Source organism: Tupaia chinensis, unplaced genomic scaffold (assembly GCF_000334495.1).
Source record: "Tupaia chinensis unplaced genomic scaffold, TupChi_1.0 Scaffold000097_1, whole genome shotgun sequence".
Taxonomy (NCBI): Eukaryota; Metazoa; Chordata; class Mammalia; order Scandentia; family Tupaiidae; genus Tupaia; species Tupaia belangeri.
This window is the reverse complement of record NW_006159559.1, coordinates 7314348-7333050: the sequence shown is the minus strand read 5'-3', so window position 1 is coordinate 7333050 and position 18703 is coordinate 7314348.

The window sequence follows — 18703 nt, the reverse complement described above, 5'->3', positions numbered from 1 at the left end:
GCCTTCTAGTTTTTCTAAGTATGAAGGAGTTTTGTAGCTTACAGAGTTAGGTACTCCTAAACCTTACTAAGTAAGTTTTAGAGCAACAGGGTTTGAAGAAAATGCTTTATTTAGAGAATCTAGAAATCCTAAAGAAGCCAACAGAGCCACACTGTTTTGCCACCACTCTCAAAAATGAAACATTTTGATCACCAATACTCCAAAGAATTATTTTTTGAATTGAAATTTTTTTGTATATTTCCATTGGATCACTTCCCAATTCCTCTATCAGTTTAATAAGCCTGTGAATGTGCTCCAAACTGGCTCCTTTCTTACAGAAAAGGACATATTTCTTCAGAAAGGATTTTAAGGAATGTATCCAAATCTTAAATCCCTTCTTCCCCATGAGAAAAAAAAAAAATGAGAAGGGAATCGGGACAAGGATTTCTATGTCAACCCTTCTTTCTTAGATCTTTGAAGTACAGGATATTAAAAATAAACCTACAAGACATTGCAATGAATTTTGGGAGCAGCTGGAAAAGAAACCATAAAACGAGTGATTACAATCAGCAAAGTGTGATAACAGCTGAACGCATTAGACCCATCCTTACAAAGCCAGACTCCACCCCTTTCCACTCTTGGGCCTATTTGATAGAGAAGGAGATGTCACACAATACAATCCAAACACGTTCTCTGTCCATATTGGGTTAAGCAAATATAGTGCTGGTCATTGTCCCCAAATGACAGACACCCACAGATGGAAAGCAGAGACTCTGACTTCCATGGTGCTCTTCCCCAGACACGTTTGGTCTGTAAAGCACCCACCTGCACCAAGCTCTGGCCCGGGTACTGTAGGCAAACAAATTATTCTTGGTGGTCACTGCCCTCTCGAAGCTCAAATAATTCTTCTTTGTACATCTGCCTTTGGTAGTGATAGTGAAGGAAAACTTAGGGTGTGTAACTTTTCTTGCTTTCATTGTTCCTGTAGGGACGAGTTCTCCAGTGAAGGAGTCTGTTCTCTTTTAGCTTAGAATGCTCACAATTGCACTAAGGAAAGAATGCCTTTGTTTTTTTGTTTGTTTGTTTTTGGTTTTTTTTTTTTATGTGTGAGTATATTTTGATTTTCCAAGTTGTTATCAGAATACATTTAAAAGTTATTTAAGCTACAATGAGAAAAAAATTAAAGATGCAATTCTGTTCAATGAAAATAGTTGCAGAATTTTGAAAATCTGCTTTACAGTGTTACATTTTAGTTTTAATAGCCTAAGTATGAAAATTCAGTTTTATATTGTGAGATTCTCTTTTATTTTCTCAATGAGAAATTTTTCAAAAGGGAAAAGTTTTTCTTCACTGGAGAATTATAACATGTATAAATAGAGAGTCAAAGAAAGAGACTGGTTGGATATCTATGAAATAGCTCATACTCCAATATAGAAAAAGAATTGCAAAGCAGCCACCATGTGTTCAAGCATAGTTCTTCGTATCTTCAGGTTTTCTCATTATTTTGAGATTAAAGACAAATGTCTTCTGCATTTAGTAGCCTTCACATTGGGAATGCACAAAATTGAATATATGAGTCTCTATCAAAGAAAAGCACTTTCTTAGAGTTAGGCATATCAATGTTTTTCCCAGTATAGAACTAGGTTTTCTTTTTAGATCCAAATATTTCTGTAGAAAACAATATAAAATAATCATCTAAATATTAAATTAGATTTAAATTAGATTTACTACTTCACATCTTTTGAATATATAAACTTGACAGTAATTTAGATATTAAAAATAGTTCTCAAGGTGGCTTTTATATTTCTAGAAATTAGCAATTCAAAATTAATTCAAGTAAGTAATTCAATAAAGTATTGCTTTATTCTTATTAGGAAGTTTAAAATCCAGGACTCCTCTTCCAAAACAAAAGGCTTGTCCATATCCAATCTATGTTACTTCATCAAGCTTATATTAATCCTCTTCTGCATAAAGAATTATTTCTTTTATACATTTTAAAGTAAAAATCAGATATTTTATACTAAAAGAACTTTATTTAAAAATTTAAAGATAGTTTTTTTAATGTACATAGATTTCCATGACAATTTTATTTATAATAATTAGCAAACAACTTTCTAGAAGAATAGAAAATGGGTTGCACAATGATAATGAGCAAATTGTTAAAACAATTATGACACAGCCATCAATACTCAGGTTTCCTAAGAGCATTTACTAATTTGAGAAGTCCCGTAATATATTAAGTAAATCAAAATGAAAAGTGGTAGGTATGATACAAACCTATTTGTACATAAGTGAGGATAACTTCTTGGCAATTGAAGATGCTGATAGTTGACCAGACTGCTGTCTTTAAGGCTTCATTTTAAAATGAATCCTAAGTATTTTTGTAGCTGTGAACCCTAACCTCTACGCTTATTTCCTTTGAAAATCAAGTGCAGTCTTTTTTTCTTTTATGCAGAACAGTATTTCTGCCCAGTTAAACAATAGAAATGATTGAAATTATTTGAGGAGTAAAGTTTAATTTGTAGCTTATTACAAGACATTGCATATTTCTTTAATGCTTTTCACGGGGCATAATACAAAGTGCTAAACTGAAAACAGAGGCTAGCTTGAAATCCTTTATTTAAAATGTGGTCACCTTTCTTCTTTTATCATGAAAAAAAAGTAGGCACTCTGACTTCAATAACTTTAAATCACTTTGAATTCATGGATTTTAAAACTATTGTATAGCATAATTAAAAAATTAGAAGTGGATTCCTAGGTGTTTATATCTGAGAAGAGGATGTGTGTGTATGTGTATGAGTATGTGTGAATCTAAAATAATTTCAGGAAAAATTCAACTCTGAAATTATTCATATGATAGTGTTACTTCTTTTTATCCAGAACTTTCATTTTTATCACCTGTATAAACATACTTGAAATAGCTAAGTATACAAATGTCCAGCCGATTTCTAATTATTTTGTTATTTTCATCAGTGCTGACGGTCAGTGGGCTTTTAATGTAAATATTTCACATGTACAAGGAGAGCCACAAAAGCGAGAGCGTTGGGAAGGTTCATTCTCTGCAGCCTACAATAGCGGAGAGGGCGAGGGCGGACAAATCAGGGCCTTAGAGCGCCACCCCATGGTAAGCCGAGCGAAGAGCTGCGCCGGAGTGCGCTCTGCTGTTTTGCCCGGAAGTGTGTATTCTCTGCTTACTCTGCGTTATCCAACTGAGCTTTGTACACCCGGCCTATTTAAAAAACATCGACAACTCTAAATAATTACTTTCACTGCATCCGTTAAGCAACTACTCAATTTAGGAATCCTTTTGAGTACTTCGTACTCTGACTTAAATAACATCCTCCACATACCCACCGCTGTCTTCAATAGTAGAAAATGTGTGCGGATCTGAGTAAATAAATACTACCACAACAAAGAAAGCCTTGTGAGCCTATGCTACTCAATTCACCAACTCCCCCCCACACACACACACACAATTCCAGTTTAATTTTCAGTTTAAATACCTAACATTAACACTCATAATATTTCTATATTGTTACTTTACAAAGGATGGTAAGATGGATAAACTTGCTAAAACCAATAGACAAGAATAAATACAATTAAACTTCCTGGAGTGTTAAACCAAAAGTTGCAAGTGTGAGTTATTAAGTTTAGAAAATTAAGAAAAAATACAGAACTGGATAAGAAAATTAGGAACAAAAGTAAGCCACTGTGAAACAGCAATTAAATTCTTGCATGGATTAAAGACTTTTTTAAAGAGTTATTTTTATCCCAGTGATTTATATAAAGCAAAAAGAACATTACTTTTTCTGGGTTCATTCTAAAATTATTTGGTAAGGTAAAATGGAATCATATAATTAAAATTCTATTCGTCACTTTTGTATTCACATTAGAACAGAAATGTGTTAAGGCTAATTCTAAGGCTATTTGAGTCTTTATTGTTGCTATCTTTTTCAGTATTAGTAAGTCCTCACAACTCCCACATGCAATGGAAAAATAATCCGTTTACAAATGTAACCAGTCCGGGAGAGGCACTTCTTTCAGTGATTCCCCAAGAAAAGAATTGGGACAAAGAGCCAAGATTCCAGAGCCTGCTCCAGCATTTCTGGATTCACGCACCCCCTTTCTGCCAAAAATCTTCCAGCCACCTTCACAGATGGCTTTAGCAGGCATAATTGGGGTGAAAACCAGCAGCACTTTGGTGGGAGGAGGAAAGAGAAATTCTGTGAAGAAAAGAAAAAAGTCAAATAATGGAAACTTCCCAAGAAAAAGTGCATGCAGAACTGGCCAGGCAGACTAGTTAAATGACACTTTTCTAACCATCAACCCTCTCTTCTAAGGATTTCTTTTGTGTCAGCAAATCTGCCACTTTATTTATCTCTCAGGATTTCTCTTTTTTAGGAATGGTGGTGATAATAAAGAAAGGATTTTTAATGTGTAGAGTCATTGTTTGCTCTGGTCTGTCCTCACCTCTGAAAAGAATTTCCCTTAAATTGTAAAGATGGATTACAAAAACTTTTCTGCTTGAAAAAGTTCAATGTTAATGAAACTGTCATTTAACAATGATATATACATCTGTTGGGTCCTCAGAAAAGTCATGACATATTTTTGCATAGAAAAACAGGACAATATGTCATGACTTTTCCGAAGACCCAGTAAAAATCAAGAACATTGTCAAAGTAAAAGATACTAAATAAATGGAAGAGAAATAGCCTTTAAAAATATATCATAGTTGGGGCCAGCAGGTGGTGTGGTGGTTAAGGACCTGGACACTCCCACATAGCTGACCATAGTTCGAGCCCCAGACCTGGTGGCTTGCTTTCTCACTTTCCCTCTCTCTCTCTCTCTGTCTCTCTCTGGTCAAATTAAAATAAATAAATGAAATTAAGCATAAATAATTCTTTAAAAAATTTTTATAGTCTAGTTTAACCCCAGTATCTTTTTTCAAATGGTAAAATATAGCATACATAGAGAAAAATACATAGAACATGTACTATGTAGAGAATAATAATAAAATAAGCATGCATGTAGCCACCTGTTGATTAAGAAATAACACTGTTCTGCTGCTCCTCCTTCATTATATCACCTCCCTTCCTGAAGAGGTAACTTTACACTAACGTCTGTGATATTCATTCCGTTCTTGTTGTTTCTTTAAATATAGTTTTATTATCTATATATGGAATGATTTTACATGTTTTTTTTATCTGTTTAACTTTCTTATTTTAGTTTAGTTTAGTTTTTAGAGGTTTCTGTTCTGCCCTAGGGTGCACTCACATACACACATGCAGCGTGATTTTTTAAAGCCACCAGGTCCACGACTAGAACCCCAGTCAGCCATGTGGGAGTCCAATGACATAACAGCTATACCATCTGCCTGCTCCTCTGATTAACGTTCAGTGCTACTTGGAAAGAGATGTCCATCTCTCCCAAGTTGGAAATTTTAGAGGTCACATACCTGTATCTCTTTCTGCTGGCCCAAATACGTGAGTTTCCTAGGATGCATGTCCCCTTCCCAAACAGACTTCAGCCATTTTCATTCCAGTTTACTCCGAGATTCTTAGGCTGTAGAAGACAAGCACGTGTGGATAGCTAATAACCAGAACATTCTATGGATGCTCTGAAAATGTCAGCCCTGGTTTTTAACTAGTGGGTAGATATTGTGTCATTTCAAGGCATCAGACCTATCATTCTGCTATCTCAGAACAGGTCTCAAAAATCAGGTTAATGCCCAAGTGCTACAATTTGGAATTGCATTGCTTTCACTTAGAGCTGTGTCTTTAGAGCAAGAAACCTTGGGATAGGCTCACTGGTCTGCTTTATCAACTATGCATTCTTTGTTAACGAAGGTTTTGGGCTGGTTTCTAGAACCATGTTTTCAAAGAGAAAGAGAGGGGCTTTTAAGACAAACAAGATCAACAGTAGGACTTCTTGGAGACCTGCACTGATGACTGAATAGCCAAGCCAGGTAGAAAAGGGAAGTGCTTTGAATGTAACATACATGTCAGCAGGGACTCACTGTGTTTCACCTTTGGATGGTGGTATTCGATTGTGACATGCTGGTCTACTCAGGTGACACAATACCACGTTTCTTTCCCAAGTTTCTTCAGGAGTTTTACTGTGAAAGGAAACCTGTAACCCATGGAAAAGGTCAGCTAGTGAAAGAAAACAGTGTTGAAAGAAGAGTTTGCCAGCCCCGCTGCAGAGGCACAGGGGTAGTGCAATGCTCTGTAATGTTGGAAACCATGTGGAAGACTGAGTTTCAATTCCCAGGCCAACCTGTACATGCTACACACATATGCATACCTGTGATCCCGGCTGGTTGGGAGAGCTGAGGGAAGGATCATGACATGACACCATGTTGATGGTGCTTGTCTTTCCCTGTCTCCGAAAAAATGAAAATGAAAAAAAAAAAGAAAAAAGAGTTTGCCAACACTTTGGACAGTACAACTGGCAAATATCATTTACTCTAGCTAACAACCTAAAGACTCATGCCGGAAACAGTATGATGTTTTTATTAGCAAGATGTGCTCAGGAACTTAGGAACATAACTCTTCCAGTAATGCGGGATCCTGTCAAGTCCTGCCTTAAACCCTTTTTATTAAATTGCACTCTTACAGATAATGAGAATTGGCACAAAGCACAGAAATGGTGTGTGGAAGATTTCTCCATGTTCCTATATCCCAGAAAAGCTCGCTCCATGGAACAGGTAAAACCCAAAGATTCTGGTTTAATCCAGAAAGCTCAGGCCCCCTGTGGACCAAACTCCAATTGAGCCTGGTACAGCAGTTCCTAACCTTGAATGTGTGTTGGATTCACTTGGGGAGCTTTTAAAAACACAGATCTTTGTTTTCTACCCTCAAAAATTCTGATTTAGTTGGTCTGTAATACAACGGGTGGGGATTTTTTTTTTTTAAAGATCCCCCAAGAGAGTGTAAGGTACAGTCAGGGCTGGGAACTACTGAGCTAATCACTCCAGAGTTGACCACATTTTGTGGTCTGAATCAAGGATACCAGAAGTTAGGCAACTCTATTAAATGATTAGGTCATTGGAAAAGTCATGACATATTTTTCCTATGGTTTTATGTGCAAAAATGCATCATATCTCTTCCAATGACCCAATAATACACTGTTCAAATACTTTGCTCCTGTGAGTTCATTTAATCCTCACAAAAATCTTGTGAGGTATTATTAGCTCTATTTTAGAAATGAGGAAAGTAAGGCTGAGAAAGACTGACAAGGTTGCCCCAGATTCAGAGCTTCTAGTGATATAACTAGCATTTAAACTCGACCAGAACCTTGTCAAGTGGGGTAAAATTCAGAACATGGGAACTTCACAATATTTTTGGCCACTTAATTATTCGGACCATAAGTCCAAGCATACCTATTCCAGTCCATTCCCTGTCAAGGTTAATATACTCCATCTTTAATAAGAGTTTTTAGACAGTTTGTGTTAATGATTCTTCTCTGTTTATACACATTCCAATGTCTGGTTGGAACTAGGTATCTGGATGAAGGGTGTTAAAATGTAGACACTACTGTCTGCTATCGATGTTCTCCAAGTTTTAGGGACCTGACACATCTCTGTATGTTTAATGGTCTTTAAAATTATTAAATCTTAGCTAGGTGTCTTAAAACTTGAATTACATTTCCAGCTCAGTTTCTAAAATCTAGGATCTACCACTTGACTTTTCTGACTATATCTCAATATCCTCATCTGTAGAATAGGCATAAACTTTTTTTTTTAGAGAGAGAGATTTTTTGCTATAGGATATGTGTGCTTGCTGGAGAGAGAGACAGAAAGTGAGAAATCACCCCCCACTCAGGAGGGATGGCCATGTCATAATCCCTTCTCCTCCATTATCTTCTCAGAATCTTTGGCACACCTGCACATGCACCCTCTGTGAGTTTCAAGCCTGCAGGTCCAGGACTTGAACTGCATTCGACTATGTGGGTGTCTAGTGATGTAACAATTACACCATTTTCTGGTCCCTGGGCATACACATTCTATCTCTCAAAGTTAACCATGTGAAAATATTTTGAACATAATAGAGCTCCCTTTCAACTTACATTGTGAGCATGTTTGTCCTGGTTAATGCTTAAAGTCATTCAGGTTCTGTGTCCCTTCTTCTTCATTCTCCTTCCGGGATTTTGGGCACACATACACACACACCTGGCATAATTTTCAAGCAGAGTCAGCCATATGGGATCCAGCTGCCTTAACCCCCTGCCACCTGTTGTAGGGTGTAAAATATTTTGAAGTCCATCCATGTGAAGTGTCTTCACAATGTACTTTGCCCATGAACATTTTGAAGACCCTTTTGTACAGTAATTCACCTTTTTAATGAAAGTTTTGAAACACATACATTGACTTCGAGTAAGAAGTCACATTTTGACTATATAAAGTTTAAAAATTAACACCACTGTACACAAGCTGTTTCAAATAACACTTTCATTTGTGTATAATTCATTTCTTTTTTTAGATATAGTCTTTATTATATAATTTGACCAAAATTTGCCATAATAATGTCATAAGAAGAAACACTATTTTTGTTATCATGTGAGAACAAATGTTTCTACAATCTTTTAAAGTAGGTTTATGAAGCAAAATAGAGTTTTTGCTCACTTTCTCAGAAACAATATTTTCCCCCTATGTAATCACTTATTTTTACTTGTGTAACATCAGCCCTCAATTCCTTCTCTAAAGTAATCATGCTTCAGAAAATACCCAAGTATTTGGTATTCTGAAATCCATCGAGTGCAGTATTTTAAACTCTTATTCCATACAGGGACTTTTTCAGAAAGTTGTCATAACAGAAGAAAATGAATAAAAAGGAATAAGTTCAGAAATAAACACTGATCATAATGTTATGAATAAATATCCTCTGGTTTTTGTATTTTGTTTTAGCCAATAAAAACAAGGTAGAACATGATCATAGATATGAATCAGAACCTGTTGTTTCCTTAGATGACACTAGCATTGCTAAATAGTAATCTCTCAGGTCCATAAATGATTTAGATTTTATTATTCTCTGATTCCATCAAAGGAGACACAAAATTACTTTTTGTTGTTTTACAAAATACACTGGAAATCTGAAAGATGGTGTTATTTAATAATCAGTGTTATTTAATAATCAGTGTTATTTAATAATCAGTGTTTGAGTTAGGCGTGAAATTGCCTGTTGGTATTTTCAGGATCTGGGCTTGGTAGTGGAAAAGGAGTAAGTTGTGAACTTCTGTGTTAAATAATTTTCTGGTCATATTTCAGCCTCCCTCCTGTTGCACAAGCAATTTCATTTTAACTTAAAATCGGAAAGAAAAAAAAAAAAAACTATTTTACAAAAAAGTTAATCTGCCTTTGGATAACATTCATTTCCCTCAGATCTGTGTAGAATTCACTCTCCAGCTTCTCTTAGTTGGTTTAGAATATCAAAGCCCTGCAGTCATCTGAGGAATGACTGGGTTGTGATGTGGGATGCAGGGCTGCACACACCTCTGCGCTTCCACCAGCAGCACTTCTGCAGAACACTTGTACACGTGCCCCGAGGCATCTTTCGGCAATAGTATCAGATTTGCTTGTAGTTCTGAAGTAAATGTTTTCATGGTCTGTCACCTTGATTTTATTAAAGGTGTTGGGACTAAAGCATTAACCAAGGGTGAAAAAACTCATAGAAAGGTTCTAAAATGTTTGGAATTTATAGTCAGCAGTCTTTTTCAGCCTTTTATTAATTGTTTTTGCATGGGGTATATTTACAATTAATCAGAAATCACATAAGATACCACAGATGTTTTCAAGTACTTAGCATTTCATTTTTGTGCCTGTAATGCTTGATTTAAGGCAAGGCAGCTAGATCAGGACCCTTTTTAGTCATTTTAGGGAGCATTTTGCTTCTCTTGCTCTGGTTAGGATCAAAAATTTTTAGAGAATATAATCTGAATATAAAAAAGTTTACCAGGTGGTGTCAGCCTAGTAGATTTTGCAATTTCTTTAAAATATTCCATTTCCAGAAACGAGCAGACTAGAAACTAATTCTAGTAGAAGTGCATTGACTTTCCAGGCTTTTACAATAGAGAGGCTTACTATATTGCTTTGTTATCTTAAAAAAAAAAAGTTCACCAAATTTAGGGGAAAAACTCATCTAAAATAAAAAATAAAAGATTTGAGAGATGTGTCAAGTTATGCAATTTATGCAGGTGATATCTACACCAGTGTGCAATTTCAGAACATAAACTTGACTCTCTTGTTTGCAGCTGTCCCTACATCTCCTTTTACCCCCATCTTCTTTTACTTTTTTCTTAAAGGAAATACTTCTTAAAGACTGAACTACTTGGAGGAAATACATACTTTTTTACCAACACATATTCTGAGTCACTGAGCTAAATGCATGACGAGCTCCAAAGCAAGTGTATGTCGCAGGACCCCCTTGCGCTGCAACTGAATTGCGTGTGGTCTGGGTAGATGATTTTGTCATCCTGTTTAGAAACAAATTCAGAATCTGTTTCTGTTGGCACTTTCCTCCTGTTGTGAATATATTAGTACATTTCTCAAAGTCTCTGCGGATCTGAAAAGCTGGTAATTTAAGCCCCATGGCTGACAGATAATCTCATCTGTTAGTTCTAGCACGGGTGATGGGGTTGCTCTGAAAGGAAGAGATGATGTCGCAACAGTGGAAGAAACAGTATTGGCCCACAGTTAACCATGAGTTCTTATCTTTCTTTGAGTTTTTACCGTAAATATTTAAGAATGCTTTATCTCTGGTCCAGAAAAGTTATGAGAAAACCATGCCTTGTGCTCAGATTATCTGGTGAATTTCTGAGACACAACTTGAAAATTGAGATGAGAAATACAGAGACCAATTGATGGCGTAGTGGTTACATCACTGAACTCTCACATAACCTACCATGGCTCGAGTTCTGGATCTGGTGGTTTCTAAATTATGCAGGACACTTTGTCTATGTGTGCCCAAGATCCCGGGAGGAGAATGGAGGAGAAGGGATTGCAATGTGACCTTCCCCCCTGGGGGTGATTACTCTCTTTTCCTCTCACTGTGTGTATCTCTCTCTCTCTCCAGTGAGCGCACCTAAGGCAAAAAAACTCCCAAAGAGAGAGAGAGATGAGAAATATAAAATTTTCTGTGGGTCATAAAACATCAGATCATTGTGAAGAACATATTTACACCTACCCTGATCAACTGTTTCTCCCTCTCCATTCTATGCTCTTTGGTAAAGTCATTAGATTTCATTCTATCTCCTATCACACTGAGTTCATTAATATGTAGTTATGTGGAAAGATTCTCTTGTATTAAGTAAACTCACATTCGTACATAAGATAACTTTCAGCATAAAGGAAAAAGAAAGAAAAATTTTACAGATATTCAGCTTTTAAAAACAGAGTTCAACACATTTTGGCTTAAAACTCATGCCAGGTGTGTGTGCATGCGTGCCCAAGATCCCGAGAGGAGAATGGAGGAGAAGGGATTGCTGTGTGATCATCCCCCTTGGGGGGTGAATTCTCACTTTCTGTCTCTATGTCTCTCTCTCTCTCTGTCTGGTGAGCGCATGCGCCCTATAGCAAAAAACCTCTCAAAAAAAATAGTTCAACACATTTAATGTACAGTTTTTTGTTTTGTTTCATTTTGTTTTGTTTTAGGTTTATGCCATAGGGTGTATACACTCACTAGAGAGAAATGGAGAAAGTAAGAAATCATCCCCCATGGGTATGGCCACACCACAATCCATTCTCTATTCTCCACTTGGTATTTTGGGCATGCACGCATGTACATGCACTAGGTGTGATTTTCAAGTCCCTGGGTCTGGGGTTTGAACTTGGTCTGCCATGTAGGAGTCCAGTATCTTAACCACCACACCATCTCCTGGGCCTCAATCAGTTTTTATTTTAAGTGCGTGTAAAGTTTTTAAATTTATATATTTTATAGCTATTTGATAAATCCCAAAATCGCAGGGTCAAGTAAATGCTAAGTACCCCTTTTTCGCTATTTTTTTTTGTTAGATAAAGAATTTTGCATATTGACTTATTTTGTGCAAAATGATTTCTACATGTGGTGGCATTAGTCCATGTGTTTTTGAGAGCTAACAACAGTTAAGCTACAAGTGGGTAAACTAAGATTTTCCCAAAATGCGTAAGTAAAAACAGCTCATTACATTCGGGTGTCAATCCTAATGCTTCTCTGCATGTTCATTTCTGTGAAATTTGGCACTCATTGAAATTAACTATTCACATGACACTTAAAATAGTACAACCACAATATAAGCCATTCACATTTGGCCACATCTGCAAATATTTTTTCCCTCCAAGCCTTAGTGCCATTAATGAAGATGTGATTGTTTTTCTCTGACCTTTTTGCTTGCTCCAAATCCTAGGAGACAGGCTGCTTTTCTTCCTAACCCCACTGCACCCATATGTTCTCATTCACACTGAGCATCTCTTATCTCCCAATGCTCCACCTCACCATTTAAGGGAAGGTTGCCCCTTCCCCCAGATTCAGGACTGAAAATGAAGCGTAAATCTTACGGGCTAATAAGCCCGGCAGTTACTTCAATAAAATGTTACTTAAAAGTCAATAGGCTGCACATGTTAAAGACATTAGAGCTGTTAACAGACTGTTGTAAAGTAAGCAGAATCTTTAATAACCTGCATGCAGGGTAGAACCATTCTATTTTCAGCTTGGCAGGTTTAGCTCTGGCACCAAGACACTGGACTCAGGCACTTTTGCATTCTCCGAATAGCAATACAAGACAAGATCTAGGGCAAAACTCACAGGGCTCTGGGAAATCTTCAAGCCCAGAATTTTGCCTTATCCCTATCTGCACTACAGAGACAAAACAGCTTGATGCTCAGCATGAGATACAATGTCTGTCATGCCTGAATCCCTGAGCCTTCAGCCTGAAAGACAGGAGGCAAAACTGAAGGAAGTGAGACCTCTTTACAAGAGCCAGCTGTTCTTTTCTGGAAAGATTGGACCAAACCCAAGAGACAGCAAACTTCATGCATTCTTCAGAGCTCATACTGTAGGCTCAGAGAACGCTAATAAGAGGGAAGTGTGTAACAACAGCTAAAGAACAACAGGACAAAATTCATTCTGGAGCATTTTATTCCACTTTTCTCCTGAAGGAAAAGGCAAGACATTAGTTTCGTCTACGTAAGATTTTTTTTTTTCATACTGTCCCAAACTGGAGCATTTGGGTTTTAAACAAGTACTTTGAAAGGCCTAAACCCACAGATATAGAACAAATTAAACACTAGGGTGAAACTTACAAACCATCTTGTTACTCAGAGAGTGGTACTGCCAGCCTTTCTGATATCTCTAGATTGTTTTTACTTACAGAATATGTAGCTTCTTTGATGGAGAAATAGACAATGAACATATTTTCTTTCTATTCAGACAGATTGTAAATTTGTCAAGTGAATTTAAATAGTTTTTAGTCTGAATTATTAAAATATTAAAACTAATTAGAATTTCTGTTCATAAGTTTAAAAACTAATTATCTGTCCTTTATGCAATTTTTCTTTCTGTCTGTCTGTCTGTCTTTCTTTATTTCTTTCTTTTTCTTTTTCTTTTTTTTTTTTTTTTGGAGAGATTTTTGCTATAGGGCACATGTGCTCGCCAGAAAAACAGAGAGACAGAAAGCAAGAAATCACCCTCCTAGGGGGGATGGCCACACCATAATCCCTTCTCCTCCATTCTCCTCTTGGGATCTTGGGCATGCACCTGGAGTGAGTTTAAGCCACCAGGTCCAGGACTGGAACCACGGTCAACTACATGGGAATCCAGCAACATAGCTGCTGGTCCCCTTATGCAGTTTTTCTTATATCCTGCTCATGATTTTCATTCACAGATGGAACTTACAGATCTCCCAGGTTGTGAGCTGAAAAAAAGTAATTGCAGTCTAAAGTCTGAGAAAGTCATCTTAGTGAAGGCACTAATAACCTTGGAAGAGGGTAAGAGGGATAATTCCAAAAATGAGTCAAAACTGAGCATTATTTTACATCTGAAGATTCAATAATCTCATCACCCAAGTCACCTATATCCTTAGACTTTCACATTTTCCATTTTAGTCTTTGTTCACAGGCATGTAAATTAATTGGATCATAATAAACATAATATTTTGCATTAGTTTTTTTAAGTTTATCTATTTGTTTCTTCCAAAAGAGAGAGAAGGGCACCCTTAACAGTGTCTTTGTGTCCTGATCCACTCTGTCTCAGCCAGCTTGCATCATGAGCACACAGAGCTCTGTAGATGCAAACCCAGGGCCTTCCCATGTGGGCCCAGTCACTTGCTGCTACACCACCACCTGACCCTATTTGTGTTTTCTCACCATTTTTATCAAAATTACTTTTTCATATTTGTCTACTGTCTTTATGATCATCACTTAGAATATTTGAATTGAGTCACATTAAATTTAACCATTCTGTAATTGTTGTACATTTAAGTTTGTCAATTTTTTGTGATAATTTATTTGAAGTACCTACTTTAAGATTATTTTTTCAGTTGGTCATAGTAAAAAAGAGAGAAATAGATGCTAAAGGAGACATCTTCAAAGGAGGGTCACAGGAATTGTTCCTCCAGTTCCTCCAGAATTACTGAAGCACTCTAAAGAGGGGAATCAGAGAAGCAGAAGATTATTGGTTATAGTAACTAGGAAGAAATATAGTAATCAATTATGAGGCAATGTTACAAAAAGGAGACACAGGGGATAAACTATGAAGAGATTCATACAGTTACCCAAGGCTAGGATTACAAAACAACAAAAAGCTAGAATAAGCAAAGAACTTGCCAAGAATCTTCCAACTTGGGAAATAGTGATAGAAACAGCAGTGAGAGACGTGGTATTCCCTGGAAAGTTCACAGGGTGACTAACTCTCCAATACTTGAGAGAGACTCCAACAAAGCAGGAAAAGAGTTGGAAGAGAGAAGGAACTCAAAACTATTGGATTGTAAGGAAAGTCATGACTTTTTTTAATGCAAAAATGTGTCATGACTTTTTCAATGACCTAATAGTTCTCTGTGAGCTTTTAAATACTTATTTAGTTGTCTAAGGCATTTGCTCTTAGTTCATGAGTAAGAACAACTAGTTAGTTTTGCTTCTACCTGTGACAGGTGCTGTGGTTTGAATAACCCCACCAAAACTCCTGGTGAAATTTGATTGCCAATATAATGATATTGAAAAGTGAGATTTTTCAGAAGTGATTAGATCATGAGGGCCCTGTCCTTGTGAATAGATTAATGGATTAATCCAGAAAGTGGGTTAATTATCATGAGAGTGGGCTTCTGATGAAAGGATGAGTTCAGCCCGATTTTTTCCATCTCACTTGGTCACCTCCACCTTCTGCCATGGGTCGGCCTTGCCAACACCATGCTCTCGGACTTACCAGCCTCCCCACATCCATGAACCAAATAGACTTCTTTTCTTTATGTATTATCCAGTCTGTAATATTCTGTTACAGCAGCAGAAAATGAATTAGAACACATAGAGTATGCTGAGGGCCACCTCTTTTTTATTTAGTTTCCTCTCAACTATCACGTGAGGGTAATAGTTTAGAGCTCTCCCCTGGTCTATTGTGTGGGCTAATGAGGTTGTAAAGCATGATATATGTGTAATGTGTGTTGTACAATATTTAACACCTCTCTTGTGAAAGAAAATCCTAATTGTCCACCTGAAACTGTCTCCCTTGCCAAGTAATTCCAGTTCAGGAGATAGAGACAGAGGGTTGCACCAAATCAAGCACATACCTGTGAGGAGCTTAGATAGGTGAGAAAGTGAAATTCCACTCCTCTCTTCTCAACAGAATCACAAGGCCCTTCGGAGGAATGACTGCCTGCAACAGACCAGTCAGCCTGCCCCTGTATTTTGCAGGTAATATTTTCATAAAAGAGGTTTCTTTTTGCTCGGTTTGCCTGGTAAGAACATTTAGAAAGTAATGAGTAGCTACTGAAGCTAACCAGGGACATTTTTCTATCCAGGGAATTTTCATTATGTTCAACATTTGGAAATTTCACCTACAGATAATTGCAGGTAAGCGTCCTCTAACAGATGTATTTATTTGCCATTGTAGTTTCTTAAATGGGTACTTTTACACAAAAGACCTCCTTCCTATGTATTTCAGGTCTCCAGGGAACAATTACACAAAATTATTCAGCAGCCAAGTTTGCTTTGTATCACTTGACTGGGTTAGGACACGGAGAAAGCTGCTCCCTGTGGCACCGAAGCTGCAAATCTTTTTTGCCTAAATGTTTAACAGCAACATTCATCACAGTCTAATAACAAGGCCTCCCACAGACACCATAGTTCACTTGTTTTCACCCTACTGTTAAGAGTGTAGCAGAAAGACCGGCTAAGGTCATAGCATTGATTCGATGTTCTAATTAAACGTACAATGGGCTATAATGGTCCTGAAAGCTGAACATTGAAATCATTTCATGAAAATCAATTTTTTACCTTTTCCAACTTGCTGCTATTATCTATGCAGTTTAGATGTTTTTATATGTTTGTTTTTAAGAGTGGCAAAACCTTAAATAAGCTACAACCAATTTAATAACCACATTTATATATTTGAAAAGCAGTTTACAAGTTAAAAGCACTTTAATATGTTCTGTATTATCGCATTTGTTTCTTAGAATAATTCACTACAGTGGACTTAATGATAAGATAACTGATGATCAGCAAATGTCTTATTTGCTTCTGTTCTCTGGTAATAGTTTAACAGAGCTGGTCAAAGAATTGATTCCTTTTGACACCTCTGCTGGTGGGTCTTGTTTACTTATTTTTATTTATGTATTTATTTTTTAGTTTAACATCTATTAAACATAATGTGACACGCTTGAAGCGAAGTCCCTTACATACATCGTAATACTTAAACATAAGTTAAGAAGTAGATTGGAGTTTATAGAAATCCTTCAATTATTTTCCTACAAAAAATAGCAAGAGTGAGCTTCTGGGACCAGCAGTTAGCGTAATGGCTATGTCGCTGGACTTCCACGTAGTCAACTGTGGTTCGCGTCCCGGACCCGGTGGCTTAAAACTCACGCCGGGCGCGTGTGCGTGCGTGCCCAAGATCCCAAGAGGAGAATGGAGGAGAAGGAATTGTGGCATGGCCATCCCCCCCCCCGGGGGGGTGATTTCTCACTTTCTGTCTCTCTGTTTCTCTCTGTCTGTCTGGTGAGTGCACACGCCCTATAGCAAAAACCTCTCCAAAAAAAAAGAGTGAACTTCTGAATACTTGGTACACCAAGGAATCAATGAAGGCCCCTTTCCTACAAAGATTTTTGGCTAGAAAGGAGGAAGGTAAACTTGCCTTCTGAGAGTTAAACTATAAAACCAAAATATAGTGAAGATCTTAGAGATATTTAAAAAAATGAAAACAGAAAATTACTTTAAGGGAGATAGGATGTCTCTGAAGTGAGAGCCAGAATGAGACTTTGTTTCAGGGACATAGATACAAAACTTGAGATCAATAAAGAAATGGATTAGGCAGCTCTGGAAGCTCCAGAAGGGGGTACTTATGGAGGTGGATATTCAGGAGAAAGGGGCTGCTGCTGGCTCCAAGATGTGACTTAGCTACCTAGAAGGCCAGGTTTACTCTTTCCAGGTAATCAGGATTTCTCGCTACCACACACTGAAGTGACAGAACAAACCTCGCACATCCTGATTTCCGGAACCTGAAGATCTACTCTCATGACCTCGTGGCTTCTCTCCCATATGCTGCCAGAACAGAACATTCTAACAGAGCTGCTGGTGGTGCTTATAGATCTCAATGTAAATGAACAAATTTAGTGCCTTATGTCTATATTCATCTCTGTAAGGCCTGTGAATCTGACAATGCTTCTGAAAGTAGGATGCAAATAACATGCTAGGGCTGCAAACGTAAGAACTACAGTCTGGAGTGTAATAGAGTCACTAGGGGAAACGCATATGCCCTCCTCTCCCAAGGTAACTTTGTGTGTGCGTGTGTGTGTGTGTGTGAAGATGTTCTAACACTACAAAAAGTGTTTTTAGCTATGAGAGCATTACCTGCTTCCATACAAAATTCCATTTAAAAGAGCCATATAAAGACTTTCATAAAAAGATCACATTAAACCTTGACCAAAAAAAGGGAAGTTTCTTTCAACATCATTTTAAAAAAGAAAAAAACTCGTAGAAATAAGTATAAAACCTTATCTTATTAACAGAATAGGAAAAGGGATCCCAGAGAGATGAAATGACTCACTCAGTGCCATTCAGTTAGTTAGTTATGACAGTCAAAAGTAGACTTCAAATCTCCTCCTTATGAAAGGTTTTCATATTTTCCAGGAAACTGTTCATTGTTTTAACCATTTGAGAACACAGGTTTTTTTAACTCTGCGTTTCAGTCATTTATCCATTCTTCCATATCCCTTCTCACATCTCCATTTAAAAAAAATCTATCTTTTTCCTGAAATTTCAACATCAGGTGAAATGTGTCACATCAAAAGAGACCCATGCTTGGGACCAGCAGTTAGCGTAATGGCTATGTCGCTGGACTCCCACATAGTCAACCACGCTTCACGTCCCAGACCCCGTGGCTTAAACTCACGCCGGGCGCGTGTGTATGCGTGACCAAGATCCCAAGAGGAGAATGGAGGAGAAGGGATTGCGGTGTGGCCATCCCCCCTGGGGGGTGATTTCTCGCTTTCTGTCTCTCTGTCTCTGTCTGTCTGGCGAGTGCACGTGCCCTATAGCAAAAACCTC